This window comes from Oncorhynchus nerka, linkage group LG26 (assembly GCF_034236695.1).
Source record: "Oncorhynchus nerka isolate Pitt River linkage group LG26, Oner_Uvic_2.0, whole genome shotgun sequence".
Classification (NCBI taxonomy): domain Eukaryota; kingdom Metazoa; phylum Chordata; class Actinopteri; order Salmoniformes; family Salmonidae; genus Oncorhynchus; species Oncorhynchus nerka.
The window spans coordinates 31097227-31113984 of NC_088421.1; the positions used below are offsets into that span (position 1 = coordinate 31097227).

Sequence of the window (16758 nt, forward strand, 5' to 3'; positions counted from 1 at the left end):
AAGGTGTACTTTTGAGAGCGAAAACCTGGAGAAGCAAGGATAAACGGTCAACCGGGAAATGTAAACGGAGAAGAGGGGGAATTATTTTTTTTTTTTTTTTTGGGGGGGGGAGGGGTGGTTAGGCAAAACATTGAAAGGGTTTTACAGGGCCCTAATGGACGACAGACATTGACAGTCTCCGAGCCTAAAAACAAATGCTGAATGTAGTGCCTACATTTCGAGGGAAACGCACTGTCCATGATTGGATTTGTTCAGGGCAGGGCAGCACTAACAAACTGCATGTAGTCCAATAAAAAGACACAACATTATTAGGGCGAAAAATAAAAGGCAGTTGCTCCACGCATGACACAAGAGTATCCTCTACTGGAGCAAAAAGCTTACAGCACCTGGTATTCCCAGGCGGTCTCCCATCCAAGTACTAACCAGGCCCGACCCTGCTTAGCTTCCGAGATCGGACGAGATCGGGCGTATTCAGGCTGGTATGGCCGTAAGCGAAGGGAACTCTCTTGGTACACTATATAAAGTCAATGTGCCGCTTATTCATCGGGAGACAGAGAAATGTACACGTTGTGACACACTGACAAAGCTCAAACCTTGCTTACATTTCCAGACCATATATTTCACTCTTGTGGGGGGGGCATATCCTATGTTCACACTTATGACAACTTCATGGACTATATAATACTGCGCGCCCACACGGATTCACAGAATCCAGACTTTAAACCGAAATTCAACAATATTCAAAAATGTTTTGAACTAAGGAGGAAATCAACTAAATCCTTTCAACTTGTTAGAAAATGCATTCATTTGCCCAAGTGAATCATTAGACATCAACCAAATAAATCAGTGATTCGTATTTCCACCCAAACTTTCAGAAACGGCACAGGACTGCCCAGTTTCTGTGCGATGCGTGCGGAGCGCTACACTTTGTGAAGCCGTTAGCGATGAGGCTAATGATTACCTTCTTCTGGTAGAGAAGGAAAGGCTTCCCACAAAAACCTTCTCAATGAAATGTTAACTGCAAAGTAGCCTATGCCAGCTTGGCAGAATTATATCATCATTATTTGCATCAATCCAGTGGCCATTTGTTTTGCAAACTCCGCAATCACATGAGCACTACAGCAACACCGCTTAACCAAACAAATGTCTCTACCTGGCGCACACTTGCGTGTAAAGGGTAACTACACCCCAAAATCGATATGTCTTCAATTTTTCCCAGACCTCAAAAGTGGTCTCCTGCTAGGGTTTTAAACGTTGTTGTGGACATAGAACATCCAATCGTGTTATATTTAGATTAAAAAGGTGTACTTTTGAGAGCGAAAACCTGGAGAAGCAAGGATAAACGGTCAACCGGGAAATGTAAACGGAGAAGAGGGGGAATTATTTTTTTATTTTTTTTGTTGGGAGGGGTGGTTAGGCAAAACATTGAAAGGGTTTTACAGGGCCCTAATGGACGACAGACATTGACAGTCTCCGAGCCTAAAAACAAATGCTGAATGTAGTGCCTACATTTCGAGGGAAACGCACTGTCCATGATTGGATTTGTTCAGGGCAGGGCAGCACTAACAAACTGCATGTAGTCCAATAAAAAGACACAACATTATTAGGGCGAAAAATAAAAGGCAGTTGCTCCACGCATGACACAAGAGTATCCTCTACTGGAGCAAAAGCTTACAGCACCTGGTATTCCCAGGCGGTCTCCCATCCAAGTACTAACCAGGCCCGACCCTGCTTAGCTTCCGAGATCGGACGAGATCGGGCGTATTCAGGCTGGTATGGCCGTAAGCGAAGGGAACTCTCTTGGTACACTATATAAAGTCAATGTGCCGCTTATTCATCGGGAGACAGAGAAATGTACACGTTGTGACACACTGACAAAGCTCAAACCTTGCTTACATTTCCAGACCATATATTTCACTCTTGTGGGGGGGCATATCCTATGTTCACACTTATGACAACTTCATGGACTATATAATACTGCGCGCCCACACGGATTCACAGAATCCAGACTTTAAACCGAAATTCAACAATATTCAAAAATGTTTTGAACTAAGGAGGAAATCAACTAAATCCTTTCAACTTGTTAGAAAATGCATTCATTTGCCCAAGTGAATCATTAGACATCAACCAAATAAATCAGTGATTCGTATTTCCACCCAAACTTTCAGAAACGGCACAGGACTGCCCAGTTTCTGTGCGCATGCGTGCGGAGCGCTACACTTTGTGAAGCCGTTAGCGATGAGGCTAATGATTACCTTCTTCTGGTAGAGAAGGAAAGGCTTCCCACAAAAACCTTCTCAATGAAATGTTAACTGCAAAGTAGCCTATGCCAGCTTGGCAGAATTATATCATCATTATTTGCATCAATCCAGTGGCCATTTGTTTTGCAAACTCCGCAATCACATGAGCACTACAGCAACACCGCTTAACCAAACAAATGTCTCTACCTGGCGCACACTTGCGTGTAAAGGGTAACTACACCCCAAAATCGATATGTCTTCAATTTTTCCCAGACCTCAAAAGTGGTCTCCTGCTAGGGTTTTAAACGTTGTTGTGGACATAGAACATCCAATCGTGTTATATTTAGATTAAAAAGGTGTACTTTTGAGAGCGAAAACCTGGAGAAGCAAGGATAAACGGTCAACCGGGAAATGTAAACGGAGAAGAGGGGGATTATTTTTTTATTTTTTTTTTGGGGGAGGGGGTGGTTAGGCAAAACATTGAAAGGGTTTTACAGGGCCCTAATGGACGACAGACATTGACAGTCTCCGAGCCTAAAAACAAATGCTGAATGTAGTGCCTACATTTCGAGGGAAACGCACTGTCCATGATTGGATTTGTTCAGGGCAGGGCAGCACTAACAAACTGCATGTAGTCCAATAAAAAGACACAACATTATTAGGGCGAAAAATAAAAGGCAGTTGCTCCACGCATGACACAAGAGTATCCTCTACTGGAGCAAAAAGCTTACAGCACCTGGTATTCCCAGGCGGTCTCCCATCCAAGTACTAACCAGGCCCGACCCTGCTTAGCTTCCGAGATCGGACGAGATCGGGCGTATTCAGGCTGGTATGGCCGTAAGCGAAGGGAACTCTCTTGGTACACTATATAAAGTCAATGTGCCGCTTATTCATCGGGAGACAGAGAAATGTACACGTTGTGACACACTGACAAAGCTCAAACCTTGCTTACATTTCCAGACCATATATTTCACTCTTGTGGGGGGGGCATATCCTATGTTCACACTTATGACAACTTCATGGACTATATAATACTGCGCGCCCCACGGATTCACAGAATCCAGACTTTAAACCGAAATTCAACAATATTCAAAAATGTTTTGAACTAAGGAGGAAATCAACTAAATCCTTTCAACTTGTTAGAAAATGCATTCATTTGCCCAAGTGAATCATTAGACATCAACCAAATAAATCAGTGATTCGTATTTCCACCCAAACTTTCAGAAACGGCACAGGACTGCCCAGTTTCTGTGCGCATGCGTGCGGAGCGCTACACTTTGTGAAGCCGTTAGCGATGAGGCTAATGATTACCTTCTTCTGGTAGAGAAGGAAAGGCTTCCCACAAAAACCTTCTCAATGAAATGTTAACTGCAAAGTAGCCTATGCCAGCTTGGCAGAATTATATCATCATTATTTGCATCAATCCAGTGGCCATTTGTTTTGCAAACTCCGCAATCACATGAGCACTACAGCAACACCGCTTAACCAAACAAATGTCTCTACCTGGCGCACACTTGCGTGTAAAGGGTAACTACACCCCAAAATCGATATGTCTTCAATTTTTCCCAGACCTCAAAAGTGGTCTCCTGCTAGGGTTTTAAACGTTGTTGTGGACATAGAACATCCAATCGTGTTATATTTAGATTAAAAAGGTGTACTTTTGAGAGCGAAAACCTGGAGAAGCAAGGATAAACGGTCAACCGGGAAATGTAAACGGAGAAGAGGGGGAATTATTTTTTTTATTTTTTTGTTGGGGGGGAGGGGTGGTTAGGCAAAACATTGAAAGGGTTTTACAGGGCCCTAATGGACGACAGACATTGACAGTCTCCGAGCCTAAAAACAAATGCTGAATGTAGTGCCTACATTTCGAGGGAAACGCACTGTCCATGATTGGATTTGTTCAGGGCAGGGCAGCACTAACAAACTGCATGTAGTCCAATAAAAAGACACAACATTATTAGGGCGAAAAATAAAAGGCAGTTGCTCCACGCATGACACAAGAGTATCCTCTACTGGAGCAAAAGCTTACAGCACCTGGTATTCCCAGGCGGTCTCCCATCCAAGTACTAACCAGGCCCGACCCTGCTTAGCTTCCGAGATCGGACGAGATCGGGCGTATTCAGGCTGGTATGGCCGTAAGCGAAGGGAACTCTCTTGGTACACTATATAAAGTCAATGTGCCGCTTATTCATCGGGAGACAGAGAAATGTACACGTTGTGACACACTGACAAAGCTCAAACCTTGCTTACATTTCCAGACCATATATTTCACTCTTGTGGGGGGGGCATATCCTATGTTCACACTTATGACAACTTCATGGACTATATAATACTGCGCGCCCACACGGATTCACAGAATCCAGACTTTAAACCGAAATTCAACAATATTCAAAAATGTTTTGAACTAAGGAGGAAATCAACTAAATCCTTTCAACTTGTTAGAAAATGCATTCATTTGCCCAAGTGAATCATTAGACATCAACCAAATAAATCAGTGATTCGTATTTCCACCCAAACTTTCAGAAACGGCACAGGACTGCCCAGTTTCTGTGCGCATGCGTGCGGAGCGCTACACTTTGTGAAGCCGTTAGCGATGAGGCTAATGATTACCTTCTTCTGGTAGAGAAGGAAAGGCTTCCCACAAAAACCTTCTCAATGAAATGTTAAGGCAAAGTAGCCTATGCCAGCTTGGCAGAATTATATCATCATTATTTGCATCAATCCAGTGGCCATTTGTTTTGCAAACTCCGCAATCACATGAGCACTACAGCAACACCGCTTAACCAAACAAATGTCTCTACCTGGCGCACACTTGCGTGTAAAGGGTAACTACACCCCAAAATCGATATGTCTTCAATTTTTCCCAGACCTCAAAAGTGGTCTCCTGCTAGGGTTTTAAACGTTGTTGTGGACATAGAACATCCAATCGTGTTATATTTAGATTAAAAAGGTGTACTTTTGAGAGCGAAAACCTGGAGAAGCAAGGATAAACGGTCAACCGGGAAATGTAAACGGAGAAGAGGGGGAATTATTTTTTTTTTTTTTTTTGTGGGGGGGAGGGGTGGTTAGGCAAAACATTGAAAGGGTTTTACAGGGCCCTAATGGACGACAGACATTGACAGTCTCCGAGCCTAAAAACAAATGCTGAATGTAGTGCCTACATTTCGAGGAAACGCACTGTCCATGATTGGATTTGTTCAGGGCAGGGCAGCACTAACAAACTGCATGTAGTCCAATAAAAAGACACAACATTATTAGGGCGAAAAATAAAAGGCAGTTGCTCCACGCATGACACAAGAGTATCCTCTACTGGAGCAAAAGCTTACAGCACCTGGTATTCCCAGGCGGTCTCCCATCCAAGTACTAACCAGGCCCGACCCTGCTTAGCTTCCGAGATCGGACGAGATCGGGCGTATTCAGGCTGGTATGGCCGTAAGCGAAGGGAACTCTCTTGGTACACTATATAAAGTCAATGTGCCGCTTATTCATCGGGAGACAGAGAAATGTACACGTTGTGACACACTGACAAAGCTCAAACCTTGCTTACATTTCCAGACCATATATTTCACTCTTGTGGGGGGGGCATATCCTATGTTCACACTTATGACAACTTCATGGACTATATAATACTGCGCGCCCACACGGATTCACAGAATCCAGACTTTAAACCAAAATTCAACAATATTCAAAAATGTTTTGAACTAAGGAGGAAATCAACTAAATCCTTTCAACTTGTTAGAAAATGCATTCATTTGCCCAAGTGAATCATTAGACATCAACCAAATAAATCAGTGATTCGTATTTCCACCCAAACTTTCAGAAACGGCACAGGACTGCCCAGTTTCTGTGCGCATGCGTGCGGAGCGCTACACTTTGTGAAGCCGTTAGCGATGAGGCTAATGATTACCTTCTTCTGGTAGAGAAGGAAAGGCTTCCCACAAAAACCTTCTCAATGAAATGTTAACTGCAAAGTAGCCTATGCCAGCTTGGCAGAATTATATCATCATTATTTGCATCAATCCAGTGGCCATTTGTTTTGCAAACTCCGCAATCACATGAGCACTACAGCAACACCGCTTAACCAAACAAATGTCTCTACCTGGCGCACACTTGCGTGTAAAGGGTAACTACACCCCAAAATCGATATGTCTTCAATTTTTCCCAGACCTCAAAAGTGGTCTCCTGCTAGGGTTTTAAACGTTGTTGTGGACATAGAACATCCAATCGTGTTATATTTAGATTAAAAAGGTGTACTTTTGAGAGCGAAAACCTGGAGAAGCAAGGATAAACGGTCAACCGGGAAATGTAAACGGAGAAGAGGGGGAATTATTTTTTTTTTTTTTTTGTTTACAGGGCCCTAATGGACGACAGACATTGACAGTCTCCGAGCCTAAAAACAAATGCTGAATGTAGTGCCTACATTTCGAGGGAAACGCACTGTCCATGATTGGATTTGTTCAGGGCAGGGCAGCACTAACAAACTGCATGTAGTCCAATAAAAAGACACAACATTATTAGGGCGAAAAATAAAAGGCAGTTGCTCCACGCATGACACAAGAGTATCCTCTACTGGAGCAAAAAGCTTACAGCACCTGGTATTCCCAGGCGGTCTCCCATCCAAGTACTAACCAGGCCCGACCCTGCTTAGCTTCCGAGATCGGACGAGATCGGGCGTATTCAGGCTGGTATGGCCGTAAGCGAAGGGAACTCTCTTGGTACACTATATAAAGTCAATGTGCCGCTTATTCATCGGGAGACAGAGAAATGTACACGTTGTGACACACTGACAAAGCTCAAACCTTGCTTACATTTCCAGACCATATATTTCACTCTTGTGGGGGGGGGGCATATCCTATGTTCACACTTATGACAACTTCATGGACTATATAATACTGCGCGCCCACACGGATTCACAGAATCCAGACTTTAAACCGAAATTCAACAATATTCAAAAATGTTTTGAACTAAGGAGGAAATCAACTAAATCCTTTCAACTTGTTAGAAAATGCATTCATTTGCCCAAGTGAATCATTAGACATCAACCAAATAAATCAGTGATTCGTATTTCCACCCAAACTTTCAGAAACGGCACAGGACTGCCCAGTTTCTGTGCGCATGCGTGCGGAGCGCTACACTTTGTGAAGCCGTTAGCGATGAGGCTAATGATTACCTTCTTCTGGTAGAGAAGGAAAGGCTTCCCACAAAAACCTTCTCAATGAAATGTTAACTGCAAAGTAGCCTATGCCAGCTTGGCAGAATTATATCATCATTATTTGCATCAATCCAGTGGCCATTTGTTTTGCAAACTCCGCAATCACATGAGCACTACAGCAACACCGCTTAACCAAACAAATGTCTCTACCTGGCGCACACTTGCGTGTAAAGGGTAACTACACCCCAAAATCGATATGTCTTCAATTTTTCCCAGACCTCAAAAGTGGTCTCCTGCTAGGGTTTTAAACGTTGTTGTGGACATAGAACATCCAATCGTGTTATATTTAGATTAAAAAGGTGTACTTTTGAGAGCGAAAACCTGGAGAAGCAAGGATAAACGGTCAACCGGGAAATGTAAACGGAGAAGAGGGGGATTATTTTTTTTTTTTTTTTGTTGGGGGAGGGGTGGTTAGGCAAAACATTGAAAGGGTTTTACAGGGCCCTAATGGACGACAGACATTGACAGTCTCCGAGCCTAAAAACAAATGCTGAATGTAGTGCCTACATTTCGAGGGAAACGCACTGTCCATGATTGGATTTGTTCAGGGCAGGGCAGCACTAACAAACTGCATGTAGTCCAATAAAAAGACACAACATTATTAGGGCGAAAAATAAAAGGCAGTTGCTCCACGCATGACACAAGAGTATCCTCTACTGGAGCAAAAAGCTTACAGCACCTGGTATTCCCAGGCGGTCTCCCATCCAAGTACTAACCAGGCCCGACCCTGCTTAGCTTCCGAGATCGGACGAGATCGGGCGTATTCAGGCTGGTATGGCCGTAAGCGAAGGGAACTCTCTTGGTACACTATATAAAGTCAATGTGCCGCTTATTCATCGGGAGACAGAGAAATGTACACGTTGTGACACACTGACAAAGCTCAAACCTTGCTTACATTTCCAGACCATATATTTCACTCTTGTGGGGGCATATCCTATGTTCACACTTATGACAACTTCATGGACTATATAATACGGCGCGCCCACACGGATTCACAGAATCCAGACTTTAAACCGGAAATCAACTAAATCCTTTCAACTTGTTAGAAAATGCATTCATTTGCCCAAGTGAATCATTAGACATCAACCAAATAAATCAGTGATTCGTATTTCCACCCAAACTTTCAGAAACGGCACAGGACTGCCCAGTTTCTGTGCGCATGCGTGCGGAGCGCTACACTTTGTGAAGCCGTTAGCGATGAGGCTAATGATTACCTTCTTCTGGTAGAGAAGGAAAGGCTTCCCACAAAAACCTTCTCAATGAAATGTTAACTGCAAAGTAGCCTATGCCAGCTTGGCAGAATTATATCATCATTATTTGCATCAATCCAGTGGCCATTTGTTTTGCAAACTCCGCAATCACATGAGCACTACAGCAACACCGCTTAACCAAACAAATGTCTCTACCTGGCGCACACTTGCGTGTAAAGGGTAACTACACCCCAAAATCGATATGTCTTCAATTTTTCCCAGACCTCAAAAGTGGTCTCCTGCTAGGGTTTTAAACGTTGTTGTGGACATAGAACATCCAATCGTGTTATATTTAGATTAAAAAGGTGTACTTTTGAGAGCGAAAACCTGGAGAAGCAAGGATAAACGGTCAACCGGGAAATGTAAACGGAGAAGAGGGGGAATTATTTTTTTTTTTTTTTTTGGGGGGGGGAGGGGTGGTTAGGCAAAACATTGAAAGGGTTTTACAGGGCCCTAATGGACGACAGACATTGACAGTCTCCGAGCCTAAAAACAAATGCTGAATGTAGTGCCTACATTTCGAGGGAAACGCACTGTCCATGATTGGATTTGTTCAGGGCAGGGCAGCACTAACAAACTGCATGTAGTCCAATAAAAAGACACAACATTATTAGGGCGAAAAATAAAAGGCAGTTGCTCCACGCATGACACAAGAGTATCCTCTACTGGAGCAAAAAGCTTACAGCACCTGGTATTCCCAGGCGGTCTCCCATCCAAGTACTAACCAGGCCCGACCCTGCTTAGCTTCCGAGATCGGACGAGATCGGGCGTATTCAGGCTGGTATGGCCGTAAGCGAAGGGAACTCTCTTGGTACACTATATAAAGTCAATGTGCCGCTTATTCATCGGGAGACAGAGAAATGTACACGTTGTGACACACTGACAAAGCTCAAACCTTGCTTACATTTCCAGACCATATATTTCACTCTTGTGGGGGGGGCATATCCTATGTTCACATTTATGACAACTTCATGGACTATATAATACGGCGCGCCCACACGGATTCACAGAATCCAGACTTTAAACCGAAATTCAACAATATTCAAAAATGTTTTGAACTAAGGAGGAAATCAACTAAATCCTTTCAACTTGTTAGAAAATGCATTCATTTGCCCAAGTGAATCATTAGACATCAACCAAATAAATCAGTGATTCGTATTTCCACCCAAACTTTCAGAAACGGCACAGGACTGCCCAGTTTCTGTGCGCATGCGTGCGGAGCGCTACACTTTGTGAAGCCGTTAGCGATGAGGCTAATGATTACCTTCTTCTGGTAGAGAAGGAAAGGCTTCCCACAAAAACCTTCTCAATGAAATGTTAACTGCAAAGTAGCCTATGCCAGCTTGGCAGAATTATATCATCATTATTTGCATCAATCCAGTGGCCATTTGTTTTGCAAACTCCGCAATCACATGAGCACTACAGCAACACCGCTTAACCAAACAAATGTCTCTACCTGGCGCACACTTGCGTGTAAAGGGTAACTACACCCCAAAATCGATATGTCTTCAATTTTTCCCAGACCTCAAAAGTGGTCTCCTGCTAGGGTTTTAAACGTTGTTGTGGACATAGAACATCCAATCGTGTTATATTTAGATTAAAAAGGTGTACTTTTGAGAGCGAAAACCTGGAGAAGCAAGGATAAACGGTCAACCGGGAAATGTAAACGGAGAAGAGGGGGAATTATTTTTTTTATTTTTTTGTTGGGGGGGGAGGGGTGGTTAGGCAAAACATTGAAAGGGTTTTACAGGGCCCTAATGGACGACAGACATTGACAGTCTCCGAGCCTAAAAACAAATGCTGAATGTAGTGCCTACATTTCGAGGGAAACGCACTGTCCATGATTGGATTTGTTCAGGGCAGGGCAGCACTAACAAACTGCATGTAGTCCAATAAAAAGACACAACATTATTAGGGCGAAAAATAAAAGGCAGTTGCTCCACGCATGACACAAGAGTATCCTCTACTGGAGCAAAAAGCTTACAGCACCTGGTATTCCCAGGCGGTCTCCCATCCAAGTACTAACCAGGCCCGACCCTGCTTAGCTTCCGAGATCGGACGAGATCGGGCGTATTCAGGCTGGTATGGCCGTAAGCGAAGGGAACTCTCTTGGTACACTATATAAAGTCAATGTGCCGCTTATTCATCGGGAGACAGAGAAATGTACACGTTGTGACACACTGACAAAGCTCAAACCTTGCTTACATTTCCAGACCATATATTTCACTCTTGTGGGGGGGGGGCATATCCTATGTTCACACTTATGACAACTTCATGGACTATATAATACTGCGCGCCCACACGGATTCACAGAATCCAGACTTTAAACCGAAATTCAACAATATTCAAAAATGTTTTGAACTAAGGAGGAAATCAACTAAATCCTTTCAACTTGTTAGAAAATGCATTCATTTGCCCAAGTGAATCATTAGACATCAACCAAATAAATCAGTGATTCGTATTTCCACCCAAACTTTCAGAAACGGCACAGGACTGCCCAGTTTCTGTGCGCATGCGTGCGGAGCGCTACACTTTGTGAAGCCGTTAGCGATGAGGCTAATGATTACCTTCTTCTGGTAGAGAAGGAAAGGCTTCCCACAAAAACCTTCTCAATGAAATGTTAACTGCAAAGTAGCCTATGCCAGCTTGGCAGAATTATATCATCATTATTTGCATCAATCCAGTGGCCATTTGTTTTGCAAACTCCGCAATCACATGAGCACTACAGCAACACCGCTTAACCAAACAAATGTCTCTACCTGGCGCACACTTGCGTGTAAAGGGTAACTACACCCCAAAATCGATATGTCTTCAATTTTTCCCAGACCTCAAAAGTGGTCTCCTGCTAGGGTTTTAAACGTTGTTGTGGACATAGAACATCCAATCGTGTTATATTTAGATTAAAAAGGTGTACTTTTGAGAGCGAAAACCTGGAGAAGCAAGGATAAACGGTCAACCGGGAAATGTAAACGGAGAAGAGGGGGAATTATTTTTTTTATTTTTTTGTTGGGGGGGAGGGGTGGTTAGGCAAAACATTGAAAGGGTTTTACAGGGCCCTAATGGACGACAGACATTGACAGTCTCCGAGCCTAAAAACAAATGCTGAATGTAGTGCCTACATTTCGAGGGAAACGCACTGTCCATGATTGGATTTGTTCAGGGCAGGGCAGCACTAACAAACTGCATGTAGTCCAATAAAAAGACACAACATTATTAGGGCGAAAAATAAAAGGCAGTTGCTCCACGCATGACACAAGAGTATCCTCTACTGGAGCAAAAAGCTTACAGCACCTGGTATTCCCAGGCGGTCTCCCATCCAAGTACTAACCAGGCCCGACCCTGCTTAGCTTCCGAGATCGGACGAGATCGGGCGTATTCAGGCTGGTATGGCCGTAAGCGAAGGGAACTCTCTTGGTACACTATATAAAGTCAATGTGCCGCTTATTCATCGGGAGACAGAGAAATGTACACGTTGTGACACACTGACAAAGCTCAAACCTTGCTTACATTTCCAGACCATATATTTCACTCTTGTGGGGGGGGCATATCCTATGTTCACACTTATGACAACTTCATGGACTATATAATACTGCGCGCCCACACGGATTCACAGAATCCAGACTTTAAACCGAAATTCAACAATATTCAAAAATGTTTTGAACTAAGGAGGAAATCAACTAAATCCTTTCAACTTGTTAGAAAATGCATTCATTTGCCCAAGTGAATCATTAGACATCAACCAAATAAATCAGTGATTCGTATTTCCACCCAAACTTTCAGAAACGGCACAGGACTGCCCAGTTTCTGTGCGCATGCGTGCGGAGCGCTACACTTTGTGAAGCCGTTAGCGATGAGGCTAATGATTACCTTCTTCTGGTAGAGAAGGAAAGGCTTCCCACAAAAACCTTCTCAATGAAATGTTAACTGCAAAGTAGCCTATGCCAGCTTGGCAGAATTATATCATCATTATTTGCATCAATCCAGTGGCCATTTGTTTTGCAAACTCCGCAATCACATGAGCACTACAGCAACACCGCTTAACCAAACAAATGTCTCTACCTGGCGCACACTTGCGTGTAAAGGGTAACTACACCCCAAAATCGATATGTCTTCAATTTTTCCCAGACCTCAAAAGTGGTCTCCTGCTAGGGTTTTAAACGTTGTTGTGGACATAGAACATCCAATCGTGTTATATTTAGATTAAAAAGGTGTACTTTTGAGAGCGAAAACCTGGAGAAGCAAGGATAAACGGTCAACCGGGAAATGTAAACGGAGAAGAGGGGGAATTATTTTTTTATTTTTTTGTTGGGGGAGGGGTGGTTAGGCAAAACATTGAAAGGGTTTTACAGGGCCCTAATGGACGACAGACATTGACAGTCTCCGAGCCTAAAAACAAATGCTGAATGTAGTGCCTACATTTCGAGGGAAACGCACTGTCCATGATTGGATTTGTTCAGGGCAGGGCAGCACTAACAAACTGCATGTAGTCCAATAAAAAGACACAACATTATTAGGGCGAAAAATAAAAGGCAGTTGCTCCACGCATGACACAAGAGTATCCTCTACTGGAGCAAAAGCTTACAGCACCTGGTATTCCCAGGCGGTCTCCCATCCAAGTACTAACCAGGCCCGACCCTGCTTAGCTTCCGAGATCGGACGAGATCGGGCGTATTCAGGCTGGTATGGCCGTAAGCGAAGGGAACTCTCTTGGTACACTATATAAAGTCAATGTGCCGCTTATTCATCGGGAGACAGAGAAATGTACACGTTGTGACACACTGACAAAGCTCAAACCTTGCTTACATTTCCAGACCATATATTTCACTCTTGTGGGGGGGGCATATCCTATGTTCACACTTATGACAACTTCATGGACTATATAATACTGCGCGCCCACACGGATTCACAGAATCCAGACTTTAAACCGAAATTCAACAATATTCAAAAATGTTTTGAACTAAGGAGGAAATCAACTAAATCCTTTCAACTTGTTAGAAAATGCATTCATTTGCCCAAGTGAATCATTAGACATCAACCAAATAAATCAGTGATTCGTATTTCCACCCAAACTTTCAGAAACGGCACAGGACTGCCCAGTTTCTGTGCGCATGCGTGCGGAGCGCTACACTTTGTGAAGCCGTTAGCGATGAGGCTAATGATTACCTTCTTCTGGTAGAGAAGGAAAGGCTTCCCACAAAAACCTTCTCAATGAAATGTTAACTGCAAAGTAGCCTATGCCAGCTTGGCAGAATTATATCATCATTATTTGCATCAATCCAGTGGCCATTTGTTTTGCAAACTCCGCAATCACATGAGCACTACAGCAACACCGCTTAACCAAACAAATGTCTCTACCTGGCGCACACTTGCGTGTAAAGGGTAACTACACCCCAAAATCGATATGTCTTCAATTTTTCCCAGACCTCAAAAGTGGTCTCCTGCTAGGGTTTTAAACGTTGTTGTGGACATAGAACATCCAATCGTGTTATATTTAGATTAAAAAGGTGTACTTTTGAGAGCGAAAACCTGGAGAAGCAAGGATAAACGGTCAACCGGGAAATGTAAACGGAGAAGAGGGGGAATTATTTTTTTTTTTTTTTTGTTGGGGGGAGGGGTGGTTAGGCAAAACATTGAAAGGGTTTTACAGGGCCCTAATGGACGACAGACATTGACAGTCTCCGAGCCTAAAAACAAATGCTGAATGTAGTGCCTACATTTCGAGGGAAACGCACTGTCCATGATTGGATTTGTTCAGGGCAGGGCAGCACTAACAAACTGCATGTAGTCCAATAAAAAGACACAACATTATTAGGGCGAAAAATAAAAGGCAGTTGCTCCACGCATGACACAAGAGTATCCTCTACTGGAGCAAAAGCTTACAGCACCTGGTATTCCCAGGCGGTCTCCCATCCAAGTACTAACCAGGCCCGACCCTGCTTAGCTTCCGAGATCGGACGAGATCGGGCGTATTCAGGCTGGTATGGCCGTAAGCGAAGGGAACTCTCTTGGTACACTATATAAAGTCAATGTGCCGCTTATTCATCGGGAGACAGAGAAATGTACACGTTGTGACACACTGACAAAGCTCAAACCTTGCTTACATTTCCAGACCATATATTTCACTCTTGTGGGGGGGGCATATCCTATGTTCACACTTATGACAACTTCATGGACTATATAATACTGCGCGCCCACACGGATTCACAGAATCCAGACTTTAAACCGAAATTCAACAATATTCAAAAATGTTTTGAACTAAGGAGGAAATCAACTAAATCCTTTCAACTTGTTAGAAAATGCATTCATTTGCCCAAGTGAATCATTAGACATCAACCAAATAAATCAGTGATTCGTATTTCCACCCAAACTTTCAGAAACGGCACAGGACTGCCCAGTTTCTGTGCGCATGCGTGCGGAGCGCTACACTTTGTGAAGCCGTTAGCGATGAGGCTAATGATTACCTTCTTCTGGTAGAGAAGGAAAGGCTTCCCACAAAAACCTTCTCAATGAAATGTTAACTGCAAAGTAGCCTATGCCAGCTTGGCAGAATTATATCATCATTATTTGCATCAATCCAGTGGCCATTTGTTTTGCAAACTCCGCAATCACATGAGCACTACAGCAACACCGCTTAACCAAACAAATGTCTCTACCTGGCGCACACTTGCGTGTAAAGGGTAACTACACCCCAAAATCGATATGTCTTCAATTTTTCCCAGACCTCAAAAGTGGTCTCCTGCTAGGGTTTTAAACGTTGTTGTGGACATAGAACATCCAATCGTGTTATATTTAGATTAAAAAGGTGTACTTTTGAGAGCGAAAACCTGGAGAAGCAAGGATAAACGGTCAACCGGGAAATGTAAACGGAGAAGAGGGGGAATTATTTTTTTTTTTTTTGTTGGGGGGGAGGGGTGGTTAGGCAAAACATTGAAAGGGTTTTACAGGGCCCTAATGGACGACAGACATTGACAGTCTCCGAGCCTAAAAACAAATGCTGAATGTAGTGCCTACATTTCGAGGGAAACGCACTGTCCATGATTGGATTTGTTCAGGGCAGGGCAGCACTAACAAACTGCATGTAGTCCAATAAAAAGACACAACATTATTAGGGCGAAAAATAAAAGGCAGTTGCTCCACGCATGACACAAGAGTATCCTACTGGAGCAAAAAGCTTACAGCACCTGGTATTCCCAGGCGGTCTCCCATCCAAGTACTAACCAGGCCCGACCCTGCTTAGCTTCCGAGATCGGACGAGATCGGGCGTATTCAGGCTGGTATGGCCGTAAGCGAAGGAACTCTCTTGGTACACTATATAAAGTCAATGTGCCGCTTATTCATCGGGAGACAGAGAAATGTACACGTTGTGACACACTGACAAAGCTCAAACCTTGCTTACATTTCCAGACCATATATTTCACTCTTGTGGGGGGGGCATATCCTATGTTCACACTTATGACAACTTCATGGACTATATAATACTGCGCGCCACACGGATTCACAGAATCCAGACTTTAAACCGAAATTCAACAATATTCAAAAATGTTTTGAACTAAGGAGGAAATCAACTAAATCCTTTCAACTTGTTAGAAAATGCATTCATTTGCCCAAGTGAATCATTAGACATCAACCAAATAAATCAGTGATTCGTATTTCCACCCAAACTTTCAGAAACGGCACAGGACTGCCCAGTTTCTGTGCGCATGCGTGCGGAGCGCTACACTTTGTGAAGCCGTTAGCGATGAGGCTAATGATTACCTTCTTCTGGTAGAGAAGGAAAGGCTTCCCACAAAAACCTTCTCAATGAAATGTTAACTGCAAAGTAGCCTATGCCAGCTTGGCAGAATTATATCATCATTATTTGCATCAATCCAGTGGCCATTTGTTTTGCAAACTCCGCAATCACATGAGCACTACAGCAACACCGCTTAACCAAACAAATGTCTCTACCTGGCGCACACTTGCGTGTAAAGGGTAACTACACCCCAAAATCGATATGTCTTCAATTTTTCCCAGACCTCAAAAGTGGTCTCCTGCTAGGGTTTTAAACGTTGTTGTG

The 16758-nt window shown here is 43.4% G+C and overlaps 13 non-coding genes across 13 annotated transcripts; all 13 read right to left on the reverse strand.

The window, feature by feature from the left end:
• Positions 1 to 374: 374 nt before the first annotated feature.
• On the reverse strand, positions 375 to 493 carry LOC135565017 (5S ribosomal RNA). The gene has a single exon (XR_010461344.1). It is a non-coding gene; the product is annotated as a 5S ribosomal RNA (ribosomal RNA).
• Positions 494 to 1668: 1175 nt separating this feature from the next.
• On the reverse strand, positions 1669 to 1787 carry LOC135565018 (5S ribosomal RNA). The gene has a single exon (XR_010461345.1). It is a non-coding gene; the product is annotated as a 5S ribosomal RNA (ribosomal RNA).
• A 1177-nt stretch (positions 1788 to 2964) lies between these two features.
• On the reverse strand, positions 2965 to 3083 carry LOC135565019 (5S ribosomal RNA). The gene has a single exon (XR_010461346.1). It is a non-coding gene; the product is annotated as a 5S ribosomal RNA (ribosomal RNA).
• Positions 3084 to 4262: 1179 nt separating this feature from the next.
• Positions 4263 to 4381, reverse strand: LOC135565020 (5S ribosomal RNA). The gene has a single exon (XR_010461347.1). It is a non-coding gene; the product is annotated as a 5S ribosomal RNA (ribosomal RNA).
• A 1178-nt stretch (positions 4382 to 5559) lies between these two features.
• On the reverse strand, positions 5560 to 5678 carry LOC135565021 (5S ribosomal RNA). Its single transcript, XR_010461348.1, has one exon. It is a non-coding gene; the product is annotated as a 5S ribosomal RNA (ribosomal RNA).
• A 1142-nt stretch (positions 5679 to 6820) lies between these two features.
• Positions 6821 to 6939, reverse strand: LOC135565023 (5S ribosomal RNA). The gene has a single exon (XR_010461350.1). It is a non-coding gene; the product is annotated as a 5S ribosomal RNA (ribosomal RNA).
• A 1180-nt stretch (positions 6940 to 8119) lies between these two features.
• On the reverse strand, positions 8120 to 8238 carry LOC135565024 (5S ribosomal RNA). Its single transcript, XR_010461351.1, has one exon. It is a non-coding gene; the product is annotated as a 5S ribosomal RNA (ribosomal RNA).
• Positions 8239 to 9378: 1140 nt separating this feature from the next.
• Positions 9379 to 9497, reverse strand: LOC135565025 (5S ribosomal RNA). The gene has a single exon (XR_010461352.1). It is a non-coding gene; the product is annotated as a 5S ribosomal RNA (ribosomal RNA).
• A 1182-nt stretch (positions 9498 to 10679) lies between these two features.
• Positions 10680 to 10798, reverse strand: LOC135565026 (5S ribosomal RNA). Its single transcript, XR_010461353.1, has one exon. It is a non-coding gene; the product is annotated as a 5S ribosomal RNA (ribosomal RNA).
• Positions 10799 to 11981: 1183 nt separating this feature from the next.
• On the reverse strand, positions 11982 to 12100 carry LOC135565027 (5S ribosomal RNA). Its single transcript, XR_010461354.1, has one exon. It is a non-coding gene; the product is annotated as a 5S ribosomal RNA (ribosomal RNA).
• Positions 12101 to 13277: 1177 nt separating this feature from the next.
• On the reverse strand, positions 13278 to 13396 carry LOC135565028 (5S ribosomal RNA). The gene has a single exon (XR_010461355.1). It is a non-coding gene; the product is annotated as a 5S ribosomal RNA (ribosomal RNA).
• Positions 13397 to 14575: 1179 nt separating this feature from the next.
• LOC135565029 (5S ribosomal RNA) lies at positions 14576 to 14694 on the reverse strand. Its single transcript, XR_010461356.1, has one exon. It is a non-coding gene; the product is annotated as a 5S ribosomal RNA (ribosomal RNA).
• Positions 14695 to 15871: 1177 nt separating this feature from the next.
• Positions 15872 to 15990, reverse strand: LOC135565030 (5S ribosomal RNA). The gene has a single exon (XR_010461357.1). It is a non-coding gene; the product is annotated as a 5S ribosomal RNA (ribosomal RNA).
• Between the last annotated feature and the right edge of the window lie 768 nt (positions 15991 to 16758).